This window comes from Bos taurus, chromosome 2 (assembly GCF_002263795.3).
Source record: "Bos taurus isolate L1 Dominette 01449 registration number 42190680 breed Hereford chromosome 2, ARS-UCD2.0, whole genome shotgun sequence".
NCBI lineage: Eukaryota > Metazoa > Chordata > Mammalia > Artiodactyla > Bovidae > Bos > Bos taurus.
Genome location: NC_037329.1, coordinates 64,097,293 through 64,112,194, shown reverse-complemented (window position 1 = coordinate 64,112,194; position 14,902 = coordinate 64,097,293). Strand labels below are relative to the sequence as shown.

At 39.8% G+C, this 14,902-nt stretch overlaps 1 protein-coding gene across 4 annotated transcripts in view; it reads right to left on the bottom strand.

Annotated features, from left to right (window-relative positions):
* NCKAP5 (NCK associated protein 5) overlaps positions 1-14,902 on the bottom strand; it is a 1,102,414-nt gene that overhangs the window by 761,211 nt on the left and 326,301 nt on the right. The gene's annotated exons all lie outside the window — the stretch shown is intronic.

Genomic DNA, 14,902 nt, shown 5'->3' with positions numbered 1-14,902 from the left:
AAAAATAAGGGATTCCTTCATTGCATGAGAACTGCTCATAGCAATAACTGTAGGTTATTGAACCTAATTATTTTAAAATTTGTGATTCCTGAATATGAGGTTCACATACAATCATTTTAACTGCTAACTACGTATAAAAATACAACAACAACAATGACAACAATGAAAACTTGTATCATTTATTTCATCCTGAACCTAGTACTTCTTTCCCTTTCTCTTTGAGGAGCCCACAGGCCTCTGTGTCTACATCACAGCAGCCTTAGACAGAAGAGTGTGCAGTGATTTCAGTATTAAGGTACCCATGAAAGTTACCATTTTATATCTTATTGATTTAAGATAAACTAGGAATTCAGATTAATATTGATACCTTTTTAAAACATTTTTATTTTGATGGAATACTATATAAAATCAGTTGTTTCTATAAAAATATTGACTATAATGGGTGGGGGAGTAGAAGACACACAGTAAGAGCTGGCCTTATGTAACAGGAAGGGCTCTGTTCAAGTTTTTGGACCTGTGTAGCCTTGGAGAAGCCTTTTCACCTTTCTACAATATTTCAGTTAGACAGGAGGGCATCCCAAGTTGTTATCTAACAACACTATTCTAATAGTTTTCCATAATTCTATTACAGAAAATTAGCCAAAGAGTCTTATTCTTATTAATATGCATGTTCAAGTGAGTTATTTAAACAAGATCATTGACATGAAAAGCAAAGCATAAATCTGTTACTGCAGGAAGTTGCAATGGTTTGTGGTAACGCTATTAAGTATCTTGATCAAGGTTTAAACATGACAGGAACACTCAAATTTCTTAAAGATATTTTCAAATACATTGTTTGAAAAAATATTAAAGACAGTGTTTCTAAGTAGAGGCAAATATATAAACTTCAAGGTCACCCATCCAGTCTTCATTCAATTTTTTCCAACACTTATTATATGTCATGTGCTGTTCTAACTTCTGGAATGCAAAAGTAGGAAGTCAAGAAACACCTGGAGTAACAGGCAAATTTGGCCTTAGAATACGGAATGAAGCAGGGCAAAGACTAATAGAGTTTTGCCAAGAAAATGCACTGGTCATAGCAAACACCCTCTTCAGACAACACAAGAGAAGACTCTATACATGGACATCACCAGACGGTCAACACCGAAATCAGATTGATTATATTCTTTGCAGCCAAAGATGGAGAAGCCCTATACAGTCAGCAAAAACAAGACCAGGAGCTGATTGTGGCTCAGATCATGAACTACTTATTGCCAAATTCAGACTTAAATTGAAGAAAGTAGGGAAAACCACTAGACCATTCAGGTATGACCTAAATCAAATTCCTTATGATTATATAGTGGAAGTGAGAAATAGATTGAAGGGCCTAGATCTGATAGATAGAGTGCCTGATGAACTAAGGACGGAGGTTCGTGACATTGTACAGGAGACAGGGATCAAGACCATTCCCATGGAAAAGAAATACAAAAAAGCAAAATGGCTGTCTGGGGAGGCCTTACAAATTGCTGTGAAAACAAGAGAAGCGAAAAGCAAAGGAGAAAAGGAAATATATAAGCATCTGAATGCAGAGTTCCAAAGAATAACAAGAAGAGATAAGAAAGCCTTCCTCAGAGATCAATGCAAAGAAATAGAGGAAAACAACAGAATGGGAAAGACTAGAGATCTCTTCAAGAAAATTAAAGATACCAAGGGAACATTTCATGCAAAGATGGGCTCGATAAAGGACAGAAATGGTATGGACCTAATAGAAGCAGAAGATATTAAGAAGAGGTGTCAAGAATACACAGAAGAACTGTACAAAAAAGATCTTCATGACCCAGATAATCACGATGGTATGATCACTGACCTAGAGCCAGACATCCTGGAATGTGAAGTCAAGTGGGCCTTAGAAAGCATCACTACGAACAAAGCTAGTGGAGGTGATGGAATTCCAGTGGAGCTATTTCAAATCCTGAAAGATGATGCTGTGAAAGTGCTGCACTCAATATGCCAGCAAATTTGGAAAACTCAGCAGTGGCCACAGAACTGGAAAAGGTCAGTTTTCATTCCAATCCCAAAGAAAGGCAATGCCAAAGAATTCTCAAACTACAGCATAATTACACTCATCTCACATGCCAGTAGAGTAATGTTCAAAATTCTCCAAGCCAGGCTTCAGCAATACGTGAACCGTGAACTTCCTGATATTCAACCTGGTTTTAGAAAAGGCAGAGGAACCAGAGATCAAATTGCCAACATCCGCTGGATCATGGAAAAAGCAAGAGAGTTCCAGAAAAACATCTATTTCTGCTTTACTGACTATGCCAAAGCCTTTGACTGTGTGGATCACAATAAACTGTGGAAAATCCTGAAAGAGATGGGAATATCAGACCACCTGATCTGCCTCTTGAGAAATGTGTATGCAGGTCAGGAAGCAAGAGTTAGAACTGGACATGGAACAACAGACTGGTTCCAAATAGGAAAAGGAGTACGTCAAGGCTGTATATTGTCACCCTGCTTATTTAACTTATATGCAGAGTCCATCATGAGAAATGCTGGACTGGAAGAAGCACAAGCTGGAATCAAGATTGCTGGGAGAAATATCAATAACCTCAGATATGCAGATGACACCACCCTTATGGCAGAAAGTGAAGAGGAACTAAAAAGCCTGTATACCTGTGGCATATTCATTTTGATATTTGGCAAAACTAATACAATTATGTAAAGTTTAAAAATAAAATAAAATTTAAAAAAATAATAAAATAAATAAATTTTTAAAAATAAAAAAATAAATAAATAAAAAGCCTCTTGATGAAAGTGAAAGTGGAGAGGAAAAAGTTGGCTTAAAGCTCAACATTCAGAAAACGAAGATCATGGCATGTGGTCCCATCACTTCATAGGAAATAGGTGGGGAAACAGTGGAAACAGTGTCAGACTTTATTTTTTGGGGCTCCAAAATCACTGCAGATGGTGACTGCTGCTGCTGCTGCTGCTAAGTCGCTTCAGTCATGTCCGACTCTGTGCCACCCCTGAGATGGCAGCCCACCAGGCTCCCCCACCCTGGGATTCTCCAGGCAAGAACACTGGACTGGGTTGCCACTTCCTTCTCCAGTGCATGAAAGTGAAAAGTGAAAGTGAAGTCGCTCAGTCGTTTCCGACTCTGCGCGACCCCATAGACTGCAGCCTACCAGGCTATTCTGTCCATGGAATTTTCCAGGCAAGAGTACTGCAGTGGGGTGTCACTGCCTTCTCCTGCAGCCATGAAATTAAAAGATGCTTACTCCTTGGAAGGAAAGTTATGACCAACCTAGATAGCATATTCAAAAGCAGAGACATTACTTTGGCAACCAAGGTCCATCTAGTCAAGGCTATGGTTTTTCCTGTGGTCATGTATGGATGTGAGAGTTGGACTGTAAAGAAGGCTGAGCACCAAAGAATTGATGCTTTTGAACTGTGGTGTTGGAGAAGACTCTTGAGAGTCCCTTGGACTGCAAGGAGATCCAACCAGTCCATTCTGAAGGAGATCAACCCTGGGATTTCTTTGGAAGGAATGATGCTAAAGCTGAAAAGTACTTTGGCCACCTCATGCAAAGAGTTGACTCATTGGAAAAGACTCTGATGCTGGAAGGGATTGGGGGCAGGAAGAGAAGGGGACGGCAGAGGATGAGATGGCTGGATGGCATCACTGACTCGATGGACGTGAGTCTGGGTGAACTCCGGGAGCTGGTGATGGACAGGGAGGCCTGGCGTGCTGCGATTCATAGGGTCGCAAAGAGTCGGACAGGACTGAGCGACTGAACTGAACTGAACTGAACTGAAGAGGAAGAAAATTCCTTCCCTCAGAGAGCTTACGTTCTGTAGAGAGATACATAACAAAGAAGTGATCAGATTGATTTCTGATTGGTTACCTGCTAGGAAAGAAATAACAGATGATAGGAAGGACTTTAAATGGGGAGGGCACCTCCTTTATATGCCATGGCTGGAAGAGGATTCTGAGCAAATGAATTCTGGGTCTGGGGCCTGGTAGAGAATAGGCAAGCATATAGAGAAAGGAAGAGGGGGAGAACACCACAGGCAAAGGAAAGAGCATAAGCCAAGACCCCCAAATGTGGTATTTAGGAACAGAAAGGAAGCCAGTGGGGCCAGCGAACAGAGCCCGAGGTGTGTAGTCTAAAAAGAAGTTGGACAAGAAGTGAGTATTAAGCACTCAGTCATGTCAGACTCTTTGGGACCCCATGAACTGTAACCCATTAGGCTCCTCTGTCCTTGGAATTTTCCAGGCAAGAATACTGGAGTGGGTAGCCATTCCCTTCTCCAGGGGATCTTCCTGACCCAGGGATCAAATCCAGGTCTCCTGAATTGCAGGCAGATTCTTTACCCTCTGAGCCACCAGGGAAGCCCTCCCTGGACAGGAAAGCAGGGGCCAAACCACGTGCAAGTTCTAGTAACCAAGAGATCTGTGTTCTGCTTATTCTGCGTAGCTCAAGTCAGAGGTGGACTCTAAAGGGTGATTACAAATATAATCTTTGGGTCAAAGAGATTTAGGTTCAAATCCTGGTTTTGGTACTTACTAGCTGCGCCCCCTCAGGCAAGTCATTTAATCTCTCTAAACCTTACTTTTTTTTCATAGAGATAAATAATTGAAGAGGTGTGGTAAGGATTAAATAAAACAGTTTAAGCATATAACACAAGGCAAGCAGTGAACAGAGCCAGTTCCATAGGATCAAACCTCTTCTCAAAAGGTGAACCACTTTACCAGGTGAAGGTTATATGCATTTTCTCTTCTCTTACTCAGCTTCAAGGTTTGTAAGTCAATGCTTCTTCAATTATAGTTGGATTTTAGAACAGGTAGTTAGAGATTAACAGTAATAATACAGCTTTTCAACCATGTATTAGGTATATCTGGATTATGATTTAAACTATAAATGCTATTTCAAATAACAAATACAGACAGGGTGCTTCCATTTAAGGTATTTTTACCCAATTGTCCATAAAAATAGCTATAATATAATGACATCTTAAACCACAAACAATGGAAAACTAAAACCAAGAATTCTTCATCCTTCGTTTCAGCTTAATTTTTCTCCATGGCATGCTTACTTCTAATACCCAGTTTCTGTTTCTTGCATATTTATTGGGTATTGCCTATACCCCACCTCTATGTATACACACACACACAAAGAGACACTAACTTAAATGAATTGAAAGAAGAAAAGATAATGCTTACATGTGCTTTCTGTTAAATGAAATGTTTTCCCCTGCCCAAGAGAATTTAGGCAGCACCTCATGCATTTATCAATTCTGGCTCCTGAATTGGAAAGATTTGTTAACTAATAATAAACACCTATCATTCTGTAAGAATAAAATAGAATTGTTCTACTGGGAATCATTTACATTTGGAGATTAATTCCCAGGAAACAATGGAGGAGGATCACAGTGGGGCTGGCAGTAGTGCACACTGGAATTACAGTCACAGCAAGTACAATGCTGTAGCAACGGTGCCTACGGTGCCAGCTTGAGTATAAAGCACATACTGAATGTTCTTAACACAAGCTCCAATATTCCAGAGTATCAAAGAAAGGGAATGGCAAAAGTTTACCTCAGTATAACACAGCTCTCCAATGTGCCTCAGGGACTGGACATTGGGAGACCTTGGAGAAAAGATTTCTGAAGCAACTTAGCACACGTGCATGCAAGCTAGAAGAAAAACATATACCATATTCCCATTGTCCTTGGTGTCAATGTTCGTTGTAACATTATCCATGAAAAAATGCCAGTTTCATCAGGCTTGCTTTGCCTAGAAGATACTTCTCATGTCACTCAGCATAAAAACTATATTCAAATATAGTTATTAACATGATGAACATTGTATTCTACTCATTTTCCTTATGACAAACACACATTAGATTTTACAGTAGAAGTGACAATAAAAACACACAGTCCTGTGAAGGACAAACAATCTAGATAAATTAAATAAAGGATAAAGATGAAAATGAATAGAGACATGATGAATATTAGGTCAGAAAATGTAGGTGTGTCTATTAATTATAGCTTTTGAGTATTTGGCAAGATTTGTAAGGTAAACAATGATCAAAGGGATAATTAAAGAGACCTTTCAGCATAAAATTGAGAATAAGAAAAACACTTGATTTTACACATCAAAAAGTTTCCTCACACTCCAGGTAGATTTTACAGAAAATCATCCACACTTCCACCCACCTAAGGGCTGGAAAAAAAACTGTGTGTATGTTTGGGGTGGGGGCTGGAAGACTGCATGCACCCAGACAAATGGGTCTCCTACCAAGGATTTTAAAAAGGCTAACTGCATAGCTTCTGGCAAGTCCAGATGTCCATTGAAACCTTTGAGTCTTAATCCATAAACAATCCCAATAAAGTAGATTCTTTGTAACAAAGCAACCGAAAGACATTCCCAGGTTTACATGAATTCAGAAAGTAAAGCACCTCCCTTAATTAAAAATACATGTGCATGGCAGGGGTGGGGGTGGGTGGGGCAGGGAGAGGTGTTCCAAGGTGGAGACTCAGGAAGATCAAGAACTCACCTTGCCCCATGGACACACCAACTCTACAGCTATATATGGGACAATATTCTTCAAAAAAGAACTGAAAATTAGCTGAACTGCTCCTCCACAACACATGATCAAAGGACCACACTGAGATTGGTAGAAAATGCAGAGATGCAAGCTCACCAAAAATTCCATCCCTGGTGCAGAGTCCCACAACAGGGCAGGATCTCACAAACAGAGAGCTTCTCCCCAGGATGATGAATTTGTTCCCCACATCAGCCAGCCCAGCCCTGGAACCTACAGCAAAGAAATGAGCCCCCCAAACGTCTGGCTTAGAAACCAGCAGAGCTTATGTTCAAGGAATCCAAAAGTCTGTGTGAACTAAAAATGCCACCTGCCACATAAGTAAACAAAGTATGTTGCTGACATTCAGCCATCACATTACAGCTGCCCTAATGGTGAGCCCTGGGAGAACTCAGGATGGAGGCAGGATCTGTCTCACATGTATCAGCCAGCTGCTTACAGCTACCTCTGATGGTATTTCTGAGGAGACTAGGATAAGAAGCATAGGACACTGACCTGAAGTGCATATCAAAGGAATGATTCTGGGCTAATTTCAGTGAGCCCAGACTTTGCATCTTTGCATATATAGAAAAGTGCCAAATTCCTTAACTTGAAATATCTGGTTTTCCTTAATTAACAGTAATCTTTTGAGTATCTGACTACCTGGCCTTTGTTGCAAAAATTCCTATATAGCCTGGCTCCCTCCCTTGCCTCTTGGGAGCAGTCTTTCAGAGTTATCTGAGATGCTGTGTCTCTGCCTTAAGTCCCAGTATTGTCCACTGACTAAAACATAACTCTAAACTTTTAGGATGTGATTTTTTTTTTAGTTAACAGTTGAGGTGACTTGAGATTCCCTTTTAAAAAGGCTTGCATGAGGTCTCATTTGCCCTAGAAACAAGTGAAAGTGTTAGTCGCTCAGTTGTCCGACTATTTGGAAGTCCATAGAATGTAGCCTGCCAGGCTTCTCTCTCAATGGAATTCTCCAGGCAAGAATACTAGAGTGGGTAGCCATTCCTTTGTCCAGGATATCTTCCTGACCCTGGGATCAAACCCAGGTCTCCTGCATTGCAGGCAGATTCTTTACCATCTGAGTCACCAGGGAAGCCTCATTGGTCCTAGAACCCACTGCAAAACCAGCAGTTTGAAAAGTGCCTGGAACATGAAGCAGATTCATACACTAATCTTCAAACATCTGCTGGGGGAGGTCAGGACGGTTGGAGCTCTTTCTGGAGACTGGAGTGCTGGCAGATGCCATTTTGCACTCTCCTACCTTGTTAGCACAGGCAGGTATGCAGATAGGGCACTCTCCCACTGTCTTGGTAAGGCAGGCAGGGACGAGTGGGTATGGCATTCCCTCACACCCTGGCTGGTACCAGCTAGTGTGAAATCATGACACTCTCCCACTCCCTTGCTGAAGTTGGCAGGGGCACACAGACAAGGATTTTTCCTGATGTCATGCTGAAGCCAAGGAGCATGTCCCACCCCCATGCATTCCAGATGCCTTTCTAGAGCCAGCAAGATCAAGCAACCCAGATGGACAGACTATGCCCCCCTGATCATCTGGCCCTGGTGGGCAAGGGGATTTGCATTCCTGGGCCCCATGGAACTATAACAATGGGAAAGAGAGTTCTTGGCAGGATGCCACATCCAGGGCACTGTACAGGTAGTAGACTGAAACACACCTCCAGTCTTGTTGAAAAGGACAATTTACTTGTCCTGGAGATTCAGCTTGAGGGACAGGCTTCAGGTCTGCACACATCTAGAGAGTACAGAGGCATTCTTGGGAAATGTAAGACACCATTCTTGCATACTCCCTTGACCTCCCTGAGCTCACTGATACGTCCCAGAAAGGAGCTTATAGACTTGTCTAGAGGTCTGATTTACAGAAATGCTACTCAAGGGTCACCTCCAGATTTCCTGGTCTGAAGGCCAGCAGGGCTTATGAATATGGTCCACAGGACTATATATTTGCATACTTCAAAACCTGTTCCCCAAGTATCCGGCTTTCAAATAGCCTAAAGCTAAGTACAAAGTGAGATCCTTCCCCTTGCAATATGGAAAAGTCTTGACACACCTTCAACAACAGGAACCTGTCAAGAATAAATCAGGCTGTAGGACAATCACAAAGGTTCAAAAGACAACCAACCACCAGGACAAGTTTGAATTATAAAGTTCCTCACATACACAAAGCCAGTACTTCAAGACACAGAGAGGTCACCATCTCACCTAATACATAGGAAAGTTAAAGTTAAGTTGCTCAGTTGTGTCCGACTCTTTGCGACCCCATGGACTATAGCCCACCAGGCTCCTCCATCCATGGGATTCTCCAGGCAAGAATACTGGAGTGGGTTGCCATTTCCTTCTCCAGAGGATCTTCCTGACCCAGGGATTGAACCCAGGTCTCCCGCATTACAGGCAGACGCTTTAACCTCTGAGCCACCAGGGAAGCTGGATTAATACATAGGAACAGAGCATCAAACAGAATGACAAAACAGAAATATGTGCCAAGACTTGTTCTTCTTTTGGCACATATTTCTGTTTTGTCATTCTGTTTGATGCTCTGTTCCTAAGTATTAGGTGAGATGGTGACCTCTCTGTGTCTTGAAGTACTGGCTTTGTGTATGTGAGGAACTTTATAATTCAACCTTACCCTTGCGGTTGGTTGTATTTTGAACCTTTGTGATTGTCCTACAGCCTGATTTATTCTTGACAGGTTCCTGTTGTTGAAGGTGTGTCAAGACTTTTCCATATTGCAAGGGGAAGGATACCAGACTACCTGACCTGCCTCTGAGAAACCTATATGCAGGTCAGAAAGCAACAGTTAGAACCAGACATGGAACAACAGACTGGTTCCAAATAGGAAAAGGAGTATGTCAAGGCTGTGTACTGTCACCCTGCTTATTTAACTTATATGCAGAGTCCATCATGAGAAATGCTGGGCTGGAAGAAGCACAAGCTGGAATCAAGATTGCTGGGAGAAATATCAATAACCTCAGATATGCAGATGACACCACCCTTATGGCAGAAAGTGAAGAGGAAACTAAAAAGCCTCTTGAAGAAAGTGAAAGAGAAGAGTGAAAAAGTTGGCTTAAAGCTCAACATTCAGAAAACGAAGATTATGGCATCTGGTCCCATCACTTCATGGGAAATAGATGGGGAAACAGTGGAAACAGTGTCAGACTTTATTTTTTTGGGCTCCCAAATCACTGCAGATGGTGATTGAAGCCATGAAAAAGATGCTTACTCCTTGGAAGGAAAGTTATGACCAACCTAGATAGCATATTGAAAAGCAGAGACATTACTTTGCCAACAAAGGTCCGTCTAGTCAAGGCTCTGGGTTTTCCAGAGGTCATGTATGGATGCGAGAGTTGGACTGTGAAGAAAGCTGAGCGCCGAAGAACTGATGCTTTTCAACTGTGGTGTTGGAGAAGACTCTCGAGAGTCCCTTGGACTGCAAGGAGATCCAACCAGTCCATTCTAAAGGAGATCAGCCCTGGGTGTTCTTTGGAAGGAATGATGCTAAAGCTGAAACTCTAGTTCTTTGGCCACCTCATGCGAAGAGTTGACTCATTGGAAAAGACTTTGATGCTGGGAGGGATTGGGGGCAGGAGGAGAAGGGCACGACAGAGGATGAGATGGCTGGATGGCATCACCGACTCTATGGATGTGAGTTTGAGTGAACTCCAGGAGTTGGTGATGGACAGGGAGGCCTGGTGTGCTGCGATTCATGGGGCCGCAAAGAGTCGGACACAACTGAGCAACTGAACTGAACTGAACTGAATCTACCTAATAAAGAATTAAAAGCAATAATCATAAAACTACTCACTGAACACAGATGAATATATGAACACAGTGAGAACTTCAGCAAAGAGATAGAAAATATAACAAAGTACACACAGCTGAGAACACAATAACTGAACTAAAAAATGCACTAAAAGAATTCACTAGTAGACTAGATAAAGTGGTAGAAAGAATCAATGATTTAAAAGACAAAGCAAGGAAACTCATCTACACTAAGCAGCAACAACAACAATAATAATACAAGTGAAATTAAAGTGAAGAGATCTTAGGGGATCGGTGGGAAAACATCAAGAGAACTAACATTCACGTTGTGATGGTCTCAGGAGAAGAAAAAAGAAAGGGGCAGAACTTATTTGAAGAAATAATGGCTGAAAATTTCCCTAACCTAGGAAAGGAAACAGATATCCAGGTCTCAGAAGCCCAGAGAACTCCAAATAAGATGACATTCAGACAGAAACTCATAAGAAAACATTGGCCTTAGTGACAACTTACATCAGATCTACTTAATAGACATCTACAGAATATTCTGGGTGGCAGAATATTCCCAGAATATTCCCACTTCCCAGGTGACACTAGTGGTAAAGAACCTGTCTGCCAGTGCAAGAGACATAAGAGCCCAGGTTCAGTCTTTGGGTTGGGAAGATCCCCTGGGCAGGGCATGGCAACCCATTCTGGTATTCTTGCTTGGAGGATCCCATGGACAGAGGATCCTGGTGGTCTACAGTCCATAAGGTCACAAACAGACAGAACTGAAGCAACTTAGCATGCACAAAATATTCCATCCAAAAGCTGCAGGACATATTCTTTTCAAGTGCACATGGAACATTCTCTAGGACATATCATACATTAAGCCATAAAACAAATTTCAATTTTAAGGAGACTGAAATCATATCAAGCATTTCTTCAAACCACAATGGAATGAAACTTGAAATCAATTACTAGAAGAAAACTGTAAAAATCACAAATATGTGAATATTTAACAACAGACTACTAAACAACCACTGGGTCAATGAAAAATATCAATAAAGAAATAAAAACATACTTTGAGACAAAGGAAATACAACATACCAAAACCTATGGAGCAAAAGTGGTTCTAAAAGGGAAGCTCGAAGAAATATCAGCCTACTTCAAGAAACAAGAACAATTTCAAAAAAAAAAAAAACAAGTTTACATCTAAAGAAGCTAGAAGACAAAGATGAAACAAAGTACAAAGTCAGCAAAAGAAAGTAAATAATAAAAATCAGATAGAAATAAAATAGAGACTAAAAGGACAACAGAAAAAATCAGTAAAATTAAGAGCTGATTCTTTGAAAAGAAACAAAATTGACAAACCCTTAGCCAGACTAACCAAGGAAAAAAAGAGGCCTGAAATAAAATCAGAAATTGAAGAGGAGATGTTATAACTGATACTACAGAAATACAAAGGATCTTAAAGTAAGTAAGTAAGTAAGTAAGTGAAAGTTACTCAGTCGTGTCCGACTGTTTGTGACCCCATGGACTATACAGTCCATAGAATTCTCCAGGTCAGAATACTGGAGTGGGTAGCCTTTCCCTTCTCCAGGGGATCTTCGCAACCCAGGGATCAAACCCAGGTTGGGCAGATTCTTTACCAGCTGAGCCACAAGGGAAGACCAAGAATACTGGAATCGGTAGTCTATCCATTCTCCAGAGGATCTTCCTGATCCAGGAATCAAACCAGGGTCTCCTGCATTGCAGATGGATTCTTTAGCAACTGAGCTATCAGGGAAGCAAGGATCTTAAAAGACTACCCTAAACAATTACTTGCCAACTCATTGGGCTACATAGTAGTAATGAATACATTCTTAGAATCACAGAATCTTTAGAGACTGAATTAGGAAGAAATAGAAAATCTGAACAGACCGAAACATATAAAGAGATTGTGGGAGGCTTTTGATTACTGATCAAACAGAAGTTTCGGACCAGACGGCTTTTCTAGTGAATTTTATTAAACATTTAAAGAAGAGTTAATACCTATCCTTCTAAAACTCTTTCAAAAGTTGAACAGGAGGAAATTCTTCAAAGCTCATTTGATGTGGCTAGTAGCATTATTGTTATACCAAATCCCAGACAAACACAAAAACCAAAAACATCACAAAAAATGAAAATTATAGGCCAATATCCCCAATGAACACAGATGCAAAAATTCTCAACAAAATATTAGAAGTTCAAATTCAACAATACATTAAAAGAATCATATACTATGATCAAGTGGGATTTACTCAAGGGATGTAAGGATGGTTCAATATCAACATCTGCAAAGTAATATGATACACTACATTAACCAAATGAAGAAAACAAGTCATTTGATCATCTCAATAAATGTATAAAAACACTTCTGACAAAATTAAATATCCATTTATACTAAACTTTCAACAATGTCAGTACAGAAGGAATATACCTCACCATAATGAAGGTCATATATGAGAAGCACACAGATAACATTATACTCAACAGTGAAAAGCTAAAAATGTTTCCTCTAAGATGAAGAATAAGACAAGAATGTCTATTTTCCCCACTTTTATTCAGCATAATATTGGAAATCCATGCCAAAGAAATCATGCAAGAAAAATAAAAGGCATCCACGTTGGAAAGAAAATAGTAAAACTGTCACTATAAACAGATGACATTATTTTATATGTAGAAAACCCTAAACTTTTCTCCAAAAGAATGTTAGAACTAATAACCAAATTCAGTGAAATGGCAAGGCATAAAATCAATATACAGAAATTGGTTGCATGTCTATATACTAGGAGAAATTAAGAAAACAGTCCCATTTACAATTGCATCAAAAAGAATAAAATACCTAAAATTAATTTTACCAAAAAGTTAAAAAACCTGTACTCAGAAAACTCTAAGACACTGATAAAAGAAATTGAAAACACAAAGAAATGGAAAGATATTTCATGCTCATGGACTGGAATAGTTAGTATTGTTAAATGTCCATGTTACTCAAAGCAATCTATAGATTCAATGCAATACTTATCAAACTCCAACATTATTTCACAGAAACAGAACAAATGATTCTAATAGTTGCATGGAAACACAAAAGACTGTGAATAGCCAAAGCAATCTTGAGAAAGACGAACAAAGCATCATGCTCCTCAATTTCAAACTATATTTTAAAGCTAGAGTAATCAAAACAATGTGGCATTGACATGAAAACAGCAACACAAACCAATGGAACAGAGCAAGGAATCCAAAATAAATCCATATTTATTATATGGTCAGTTAATTAGTGACAAAGGAGTCAAGAATATGTAATTTAAAAAGTATTGTCTCTTCAATAAATGGTGTTGGGAAAACTGGACAGCCACATGCAAAAGAATGAAACAAGACCACTATCTTACACCATATCCCCAAATTAACTCTAAATAGATTAAAGATTTGAATGTAAGACCTGAATTTGAAATTCTTAAAAGATAAAATAGACTGTTCTATACATCAGTGTCTCTTGTTACCATCTTTCTAAATTCCATATATATGTGTTATTATACTGTATTGGTGTTTTTCCTTCTGGCTTACTTCACTCTGTATAATAGGCTCCAGTTTCATCCACCTCATTAGAACTGATTCAAATGTTTTCTTTTTAATGGCTGAGTAATACTCCATTGTGTATATGTACCATAGCTTTCTTATCCATTCATCTGCTGATGGACATCTAGGTTGCTTCCATGTCCTGGCTATTATAAACAGTGCTGCGATGAACATTGGGGTACACGTGTCTCTTTCCCTTCTGGTTTCCTCAGTGTGTATGCCCAGCAGTGGGATTGCTTGGGACTAGTGCACTGGGACGACCCAGAGGGATGGTATGGGGAGGGAGGAGGGAGGAGGGTTTAGGATGGGGAACACATGTATACCTGTGGTGGATTCATTTTGATATTTGGCAAAACTAATACAATTATGTAAAGTTTAAAAATAAAAAAAAAAAAAGATAAAATAGATGGCAGACTCCTTGACATGAGTGTTCTGTGATGAGTTTTTAAATCTGATTCCAAAAACAAAGACCAAAAATGCAAAAATAACAAAGTGGGACTACATTAAACATAAACAAAAATTTCTGCATAGCAAAGTTGTTGCTTGGTCACCCAGTCATGTCTGACTCTTTGCAGTCTCATAGACTGCAGCATGCCAGGCCTCCCTGTCCCTTACCATCTCCTGAAGTTGGCCCAAGTTCAGGTCCATTGCATCCGTGATGCCATCCTGCCATCTTATCTCTGATGCAAAGTTAACCATCAACAAAAGGTAGAGACAACCTTCTGAATAGAGAGAATATATTTGCAAATCATATACCTGTAATGGGTTAATATTTGAAATATAAAACTCATGCTAACTCAGTGGTCAAAAATCCAAACAATCTGATTTTTTAATGAGCAGACATTTTTCTAAAGATGCAAATGAATAGTCAACAGATACATGAAAAGATGTTCAATATCACTAATCATCAGGGAAATGTGAATCAAAACTACAATGAAAAATGCCTCACACCTGTTAGAATAGCTATTATGAAAAATGATGTA